The 8,812-nt window shown below is 44.5% G+C and overlaps 1 protein-coding gene across 4 annotated transcripts in view; it reads left to right on the forward strand.

Moving 5' to 3' along the window:
* Slc4a4 (solute carrier family 4 member 4) overlaps positions 1 to 8,812 on the forward strand; it is a 422,068-nt gene that overhangs the window by 117,779 nt on the left and 295,477 nt on the right. Inside the window, exon 1 of one of the 4 annotated variants that reach the window (XM_029477158.1) lies at positions 7,603 to 7,618. The exons of the other annotated variants lie outside the window; for them this stretch is intronic. The gene's annotated coding sequence lies outside the window, so the exon portion shown is untranslated. Of the gene's footprint in view, positions 1 to 7,602; positions 7,619 to 8,812 lie in introns of those variants that run through there. 4 annotated transcript variants of the gene reach the window in all.

Raw genomic sequence — 8,812 nt, forward strand, 5'->3', positions numbered from 1 at the left:
AGTCCTGCTTTCTTCTATCTACTGCCCAATCACAGACTCTAGCCTTTTATTAACCAGTAAGTTAAACTGGGGCAGCAAGATTCATGCACTTATCTGGGGTTCAAAATTCAGCATTTATATACATAACACCAGACTAACCCCCAACACTCACCTAAGAAGACTTTCTTCTTGCCACTGGGAATCCTTCCCTTTTAGATAGAAAGTAGAAGAAATAGAACTGTTGAATTCTGAGCATATGTACTTGTTTCTAGACTTAGAAGCCCTACAACACCACCTGGGCATGAGTGCTTCTTCCTTGGCAGGCTAGGGTCTCTATAATGATACAGGTTTATCCTACTCATTTTCTTTTTAAATGTCAGCAGCCTCTGGCATGAGCTGGTACAGAGTGGGTACTTAAAACATTGTCCAAGTAAGTAAGAAAGACAAAGTTGTCAGAGAAATAGTGTGTGATAAGCAGAGTTCCAAAAGTTCTCTGAAGAGTTTCAGCAGGCTTCAAACCGAAGTAGATAAAACCCACAGTTGGAAGGTTTTAAGAACATCATTTATTTGGGGGAACAGTTATTCATTCATAAGTCAATTTGGCTTTTTGTTATTTTTAAATGGTATCATGTATTTCAATCTATGACATCATCATTGACTTTTTTTTTAAACCATAAAACAACTTTTTTTTCCTTTGTATCTCTGTTCACATACCTATTTTAAAGTGTGTGCATGCATGCGTGTGTGTGTGTGTGTGTGTTGGTGCATGTGGGCTTGTGTATATGTGAATGCCAGACAATCTCTAGTGTTGTTCCTCAGGCAACATGCTTAATTTAGTGTCTCTCTTCCCAGCCTGGAACTGGCCAGATAGCCTAGGCTGATAGGTCAAGGGTCCCCAAGGATCTGCTGGTCTCCATCTCTCTGGAGCTGGGGATACAGGCAAGTGTGGCCACCCTGAGCTTTTGTTTTGTGGGATGCTCAGGTCTTTGTTCCATGGAGATGCTTTTCATCCTCTGTGTATGTTTTTATGACTTCCTTTCCTTTGCGTACTCCTACAAAATTTAGGCTTTGGTCACTTAAAACAGCTTTATCATTTGTTTGCTTTTAATGACAAACTGGCACGATGATTCTCAGCAGATTCTAAATGCTGATAAAATTAGGTCTGTCACCCCTGTGAAACTGAAAACAGTGTGGAGACCATGATAGACTTTGAGTTAAAGGGCTTGTTAGCCAGGGATATAGAAATATCTTCTGAGTCTTAGTGCACGAATACTAACAACCAATATTCATTGCTGTCAGAAGGCACCACTGTTAAGGAGCTTAATGCGGCTGTGGTCTGTAGGCTTATGCACACACAGGTGTGTTTCATATGACGCCTTAGTACATGTGGGTGTGAGCTGGAAGTTCACCTGGCTTCATCAGTCAGATTTTCAAGCATGCCGAGGGCTGCAAAGGTGGAGCACATGGCAGTTTAAATCGTGAACTCCGTTTGTTGGGAACAAATACATGCATGGGGTGTTTCCACTTGAGTTTCTCTGATGATCTCTTAGTTAAGGTTTTTACCGCTGTGAACACACAACATGACCAAGGCAACTCTTATAAGGACAACATTGAATTGGGGCTGGCCTACAGGTTCAGAGATTCAGTCCATTATCATCAAGGTGGGAACATGGCAGCATCCAGGCGGTCATGGTGCAGGAGGAGCTGAGAGTTCTACATCTTCATCAGAAGGCTGGTAGCAGAATACTGGCTTCCAGGAAGCTAGGAGGAGGGTCTTAAAATCCACACCTACAGTGAAACAACTACTCCAACAGGGCTACACCTTCCTACAGTGCCACTTCCTGGGCCAAGTATATACAAACTCTCATAATCTCTTTCTATACATAGAGCTTGGCATGCCTCATGAATCTTCCCAGAGCCGCACCATCCTGTGGCTGAAGGTTGGACACAAGTGACTTTGTCTGCTGCAGGTGAGGACACAGACACAGAGAAAGCAGAGACTTGTTTGTGTCACCGGTGTCAGGGTTTGTAAGGTTTACAGCAGAACTTATTGGCGTGTTGACTGTAGTGTGTCATCATTGAAGATGTTGGCGCACTCTGTCCCATGTCTCACATCTCACTGGTGGCCCACAGAGGTAACACAGATGAGGAACAGCCTTTGCTTGTACAGTATGTCTGCCACCAAAGAGTCAGCCTGCATTCTGTTTTCCATCTACAGTGAGCACTCAAGGTCTAATTTCAAGTTTACCTGAGTGCCTGATAGTTTGAGGTTCTTATCCCCGTTATTGGTATTTTTGGTTGGAATTCCTTGCTGCTCGATAAACCCCAGCAGCCTGGGTTTCAGCTTGGGTTTCACACTTGGATGAGCACAAGGTGTTATTGATAAAGTCTCTAGCTTTGTCAAATCCTCAAAAACTAGGCAGGATTGTGTCTGCCTGGGAGAGCGGCAAGAAAGAGTGGGTAGAAGACCTGATCATTTGTTGGCAGAGGGTGAATACTGGTGCTCCCACTGTTAGAGGAGCTCAGCAGAAGTGAGTCAGAGAAGCCTGGAGGCCACAGGACCAGACCTGGGGCTACAGCGCAGGGATGCCATAGCACAGAGCTGGTTTGACTGAAGAATCATGGGATATGAGCCAGCTGGTGGTTTGGTCTTTCAAAAGGACAGAGATGTTGCTTGTGTCTGTCATTGTACATTGGTAGTGTGCATGTCTATCTGTCTGCCTCTCATGCAGGTATGTGTGTGTGTGTGTGTGTATGTGTGTGTGTGTAGCCGGAAGCCATTTTGGATAGGACAGGTAGTACTAAACGCATGGGTTGGGATAGACATTAGAGAGCCAAGCAGAATAATGATCACACAGAAACTTTGTTCATATTGGGCAAAGGCCTGTAAGAATGAGAGAGCTAACAACTGATGAAGCCGAAGAGAATGTTTGCAAACAGTGCCATGTTTACTTTTGTTATTCTTTCATTTTACTTTATTTTATTTTTTTAACATTTTTTTTAATTTTGTTTTTTATTAGATATTTTCTTTATTTACATTTCAAATGTTATCCCCTTTCCTGGTTTCCCCTCCAAAAACCCCCTATCCCCTTCCTTTTCCCCCTGCTCACCAACCCACCTACTCCTGCTTCCTGGCCCTGGCATTCCCCTATTACTGAGGCATAGAACCTTCACAGGACCAAGGGCCTCTCCTCCCATTGATGAGCGACTAGACCATCCCCTGCTACATATGCAGCTGGAGCCATGAGTGACACCATGTGTTGGTGGTTTAGTCCCAGGGAGCTCTGAGGGTACTGGTTAGTTCATATTGTTGTTCCTCTTATGGGGCTGCAAACCCCTTCAGCTTCTTGGGTCCTTTCTCTAACTCCTTCATTGGGGACCATGTGCTCCATCCAATGGATGGCTGTGAGCATCCTCTTCTGTATTTGTCAGGCACTGGCAGAGCCTCTCAGGAGACGGCTATATCGGGCTCCTGTCAGCAAGCTCTTGTTGGCCCCCACAATAGTGTCTGGGTTTGCTATCCTTTCACTTTATACTGATTATTTTATTCTTTGTTGAAACAAGGCTCCATGATATAGCCCAGGCTGGCCTCAAATTACAACTTTCTGGGCTCAGTCTCTGGAGTGCTGGGGTTACAGGTATGAACCACCATGCTTCGTGGTATGGTTTTAGTCGTAATCCTGCATTTTGCCTCATAAAGAACTGACTGTGAGGAACACAGCTCTTAAAGTCAATAAAGCGGAATTGGGTGGCCTCTGCATGTTTTTGCCTTGGGTCTGTAGAAAACTCTACTCCCAGGTTACTGGAGGCCTGTCTTACCATGGAGTACTTAGCTTTCATTGTGTACTGGCTTCCCTTTAATTATTAAAATCATAATCTTTTTTTGCTATTGTGTTTTGTTTCAGACAGTGTTTTGCCTCTTAGGCTGTTCTGGATGGAATTCATTTACATAGCCCAGGCCATCCTTGAACTTGTGAGAATCTTCATGTCTTATCCCTTTGAGTGTTGAGAGCACAAGCATGTGCTATCGTACCTGACCTAACTTTAAACAGTTGTTTCTGGGGGCTCTTATTATGAGTGCGTGCCTTTCTGTGTGTTGGTAAATATGTCACATGGTGAAAAATCAAGAAAGAGATCTCCCCGCATGGACTGAGTCTTTGTGAAACCTCCATTCATGTACTGGAGATCTGGTCACTGGAGGCCTGCTGGTGTTTGAGCCAGGACATTGGGGGAGGTACTTGAATCAACAGTGGGATCACTGCTCTTATGAGAAGACATTTGGGAGAGATTCTTTTGTGCTCTGGGGTTCACAGTGAGAACAGAGTCATCTGCAAACCTGGAAGAAGACCCATACCAGCACCTGCATTGGCCAGTTATCCTGGATTTTCTGTGCATACTCCAGAACTAGGAGGAGTTATGGTTGTTGGCTTAAGTGCCCTTTCCATGGGATCTGTTCTACCAGCCTGAGTTGCTCATCTCTGTTCCCTTCTCAGTGCCCACTCTGGCTTTCTCAGATGGCACCCTTGTGTCTGCTTCCTTGGTGTTTAAATGTCAGCCGTTTCCCTTGATGATGCCCTTGGGTCTCTGGGTTTTGCTGACTGCGACGAAGGAAGAGAGCTCAGCTTTGGGTGCTCCCTGTGCCACACACGAGGAGTCGTAAAAGTGCCTTCAGTTGTGTTTTTCTGACTTTGTCCACACATCCCTGTACACAGCACCTCACAAAGCATGTCAGCCCGGGATGATGGCGACCAAGAGGTGATATGAAATTATGGTTTTGTGAAGAGGGCAGGGATTGAGGGGGAATGGCCAGGAAGGAGGCTTCAGCTATTGTCTAGGCTGTTCGCATTTCCTGATCAGGAGAGTTCATGAAACGATAGATTCATTTATATATTTTTCTAAATCCTTCACATCGTACGATGCTCACAAAGTGGTAATTGTTATAAAACATACTGGATAACTAGTCTGAACATCTTTTGTGGCATGAGGTCTATAGCCTGGGGCTCTAACTGAGCCTGGCTCTGTCTGTTAGCATGCAGAAGTGAGGATGAGGTACCTATAACTATCCCTAGTGCTGGATGTGTGCCGTCAGCATCACATGGTAGCAACTTTATCTAGGGAAATAGATTCCATGCTTGGAGCTTAGCTCCTGTTTTTGCTTTTGTGTGATTTTCCAATGTTCTTAGAACCTTTTATTTGCCTTAACCTAGACTCGATATACTCGCCTTCCTATCTGTTGCACATGTTGGAAAATAAACAGATGATGTGGAATTCTTAGTGTCTTCAGAGTGGTACCCATACCGCTACCATGTTGTCATGGAAATCTGGAAGCCACTTAGTGTGCCCTGTCTCAGTGATTGAACCAGATACAGTAAAAAAATCACATCCCCACAAGTTCATCAATTTACTCCTGGTTGCTTTTGGATTGCTAGAAACTTTCGTGTTGTCTGAGGTCCAGGTGGTGATGCTTTCAAAAACACCTCGTTGTCGTATTAACACCCATTTAAACTAATTATCCCTGCTCTCAGGCTCACAGTGTCAGCCCCACAGATCTGGTAGCCGAGGAGGTGATGCTTGATCGCAGCATCTCTGCGGCGAGCTTTCACAGACACCCCACCTTCTGATCCCCCTCCCCCCAGTTCCTCTCTGAGAACAGCGGCAGCCAGTAAGCCATAGGCCAAGCCCTGGGGTATCTGGCACATAAGCTCATGGATTTTAGAGTAATATATGATTGTGAGTTTCCATCTTTTCCATCAGACTCTGTATCCTCCCGCCATTCATGTCTGGCCCTAGGACTGGATTCCCTCCTGGGTGAAGTAGGGATAGAAATGTTACAATTGTGTGTCATTGTCAAGATCATGAGTGATCCACCCAAATGGACCAGCAAACTAAAGCCCGGTGTGCACAGGCATCGATTGCTAGGGACAGTTCTCTGGCTATGTGTAAAGTCAGTTGTTCTTACTACTTAGGAAAACATGTTATTTTCTCCTCCACCCAGCTTTTTGCTTCTACTTCAGGCAATCATGAGTTTCAGAGAATTAGTTATTGCTGAAGATAAACTCATGAAGACCCTGGGATACCTCCCTCCCCCATATCTGTTATCTATCTTCAATTTTTTATATTCTGATTGTAAAAAAAAAACTTGCTATGTGGGATCACTTCCAAGTTTTTTGTTTCCCTAGCCATAAACATTATACAAGCAGTGTGTTTCCCAGGGTGACCACCTTTCAAAAATACCCTGCTGGGTTGTGGCCAGTCCTCAGCCACGTTCCCAGTCAGCCTTCTGAGTATTATCAGTGTGTTGAGAGATCCAACCTTGCTGTATCAAGAGGTATGTGCCCAATGGTTTCTTTGCTTGGTGCCCTACTTGGTACAGAGCATTTAGAAGAAGCCTCTCTTGCCCTGTGTTCCTGGCTGCTGCCTAAAGATGAGGTCTTGGGAGACAACACTGGGGAAACTATACAGTCATTTCCTTCACTCTGTGCTGTGGCATGAGTGTTTCAGCCAGACAGTGGGGTGTTTTATTCTCCTTGCTTCTAGTTTAGCAATGTGATCTTTGTGACCTTGAAAGGGACGTCATGTCTGGGATTTTGATGCATACTAGCGCTACCTACACGTGCTTTCTATGGGCTCTGTGCCACACACCTCCTATTTACTCTGTGCTTGCATGTCACCTCATGGCTTCTGTTATACCAAAAGATGAGAGTTATATAGTAAACTCATTATTTTTCCAGACCCAGAGAGGCAATGAGTTGGTATGTTCATTTTGTAAATATCCTTTATTAATTTTTAAAAAGAAAAAAAAAAAACAACAAAGGTAGGACAAAGATATTGGTAGGATAAGGTGGTGGGGGAGGGGTGGAGAAGGGGGAGGGGTAGGGGTAGGGGAAGGCTGGGGGGAGGGTAGGGTAGGGTGGAGGAGGGATGGGGGACCAGAACTGGATAGAGACATTCCATGTTAGGTTTGCCAGACATGACAATTTCTTTCTTCAGCGGCTTGATTCTTACTGAGACTGGATAACAGGGTGTTTTGACTAATGAATGAGATGTCAGCCCTCACACCAAAACACAGCAAATCAATAGTGTAATGAAGCAATAATTGATTTGGCTACGAACAGACTGGCATTTATATAGCTTTGGGAGTGGGTGCTTATTATATGCTGGCCTTTCAAAGATCACTCTAAACAGAGAAGGGTCTTCACGTCTTAAGAAAAATGGGTAACACACTCCCTTGGGTGCGAGGGACCTCTAGATGTACGTAGCTGGGGCTTTCGGGAACTGCGTGCACAGGCTGGGAGACAGAAGTCAGACCGGTCTCCAGAGACCCTGGGCCCTTGCACTTTGGCAGCTGCCTGCAGGTAGGAAGCTGGGAGGAGTGTGAAAGTTCAAATAAATGGAGATTGGAGGGAAAGTAATCTTAACTGCTTCTGAGACTGTTCTTGGCAAAGGGCGTTTTCCTCCGATACTCACATGAAGAAACAGTTTTTCCATTGTCGTGGCCCATGAAATGGATTCAACTTGGTTATAGGTCACAGCGCGTCCCAACGCTCCAGAAAGGCGAAGCCACAACCCTAAAGAGCTCTTCAAGAACCCAGTGAGATTTTACCCTGGGTGTCAGATGACTGCATTCACCCAGATCACGGTATTTGAGATAAAAAGAAGCTAGTACAAGAGGTTGCCTTGGGCAGACTGTATATATATAATTAATTCCTTCTTAGAGTAGGTTTTCCTCCGTGGCTTATGGTTCATTTTGTGTCAGAGTGTTTATTAGAGGCAATGCTGGTTTTTATCCAGGAGGTTTCATTATTTGGGAGTCCTCTTGACCCAGTAAATGCTGTTCCCAACTTAGTTGTGGATGGCAACACTATGTACCTATTAGTTGTTTGAAACTCAAAGTGTTTCCCCATAGAAAGCAAGGCTGGGGTGATGCTTAGGGCTCCAGTTTCATACAAACCTGCAGGGTCTACTTCACTTATTCTGTAGCCCAAACAATAGTATTAGCACCATGCTTTTATTAGTAATCTTGGCAGCCTTGGGTGCTCATCACTTAGCAGCTGTGTGACTTTGACAGTGGCTCCCATCCTTAAAATTTCAGTCTGTAATATGAGCCCATAATAGTCCTGGCTTCATGGACTGGTAGTGAGGTTTAAGTAGTTCATATAAAGTGCTCAGTTTATTGTTTTTATTGTTATTACTATTGTTTGGCCACATTGCAGTAAGTAGGATTTCATGAGTTGACTTTGGAGCCTCACCAGGACCTTATAATAATATTCCTCCAGGAAAAAAATCCGTTTCCTGGGCTTGACAAGAAGGGACTGTGGTGTCCGGAGAACATTGTCTTCATCTTTGCCAGAGCGGTCTCCGACTTGCGTAGCCGGTTCTGACTTTAGTTAAGCTTTCCCAAGAACCCTGACTGGCTGCTTTGCAGTCTTTTGTACTCTTGAATGTCAGCTGGAGTTTAAAGGGATATTTGCAGTGATTCAGGGTGAATTGAACTGGTTTGTAATTCAGTCTGGAGAGAGTTATTAGGTTTATTTCTGCTTCGGTGTTTGATACTATAAATATTTGCACACTCCGCTGCATTGTGTGTGTGTGTGTGTTGAGAGGTCAGAGGACAACGTGCAGGAGTCTATTCTCCTCTTCTACTGTGTAGGTCCTGGGGCTCAGACTCAGGTCATCAGGCTTGGCTGCAAGTGGTTTTGCCTACTGAGCCATCTGGCCAGCCCTTCTAGACTTTTCTTTCTTCTTCTTCTTCTTCTTCTTCTTCTTCTTCTTCTTCTTCTTCTTCTTCTTCTTCTTCTTCTTCTTCTTCTTCTTCTTCTTCTTCTTCTTCTTC

Source organism: Mus caroli, chromosome 5 (assembly GCF_900094665.2).
Source record: "Mus caroli chromosome 5, CAROLI_EIJ_v1.1, whole genome shotgun sequence".
NCBI lineage: Eukaryota > Metazoa > Chordata > Mammalia > Rodentia > Muridae > Mus > Mus caroli.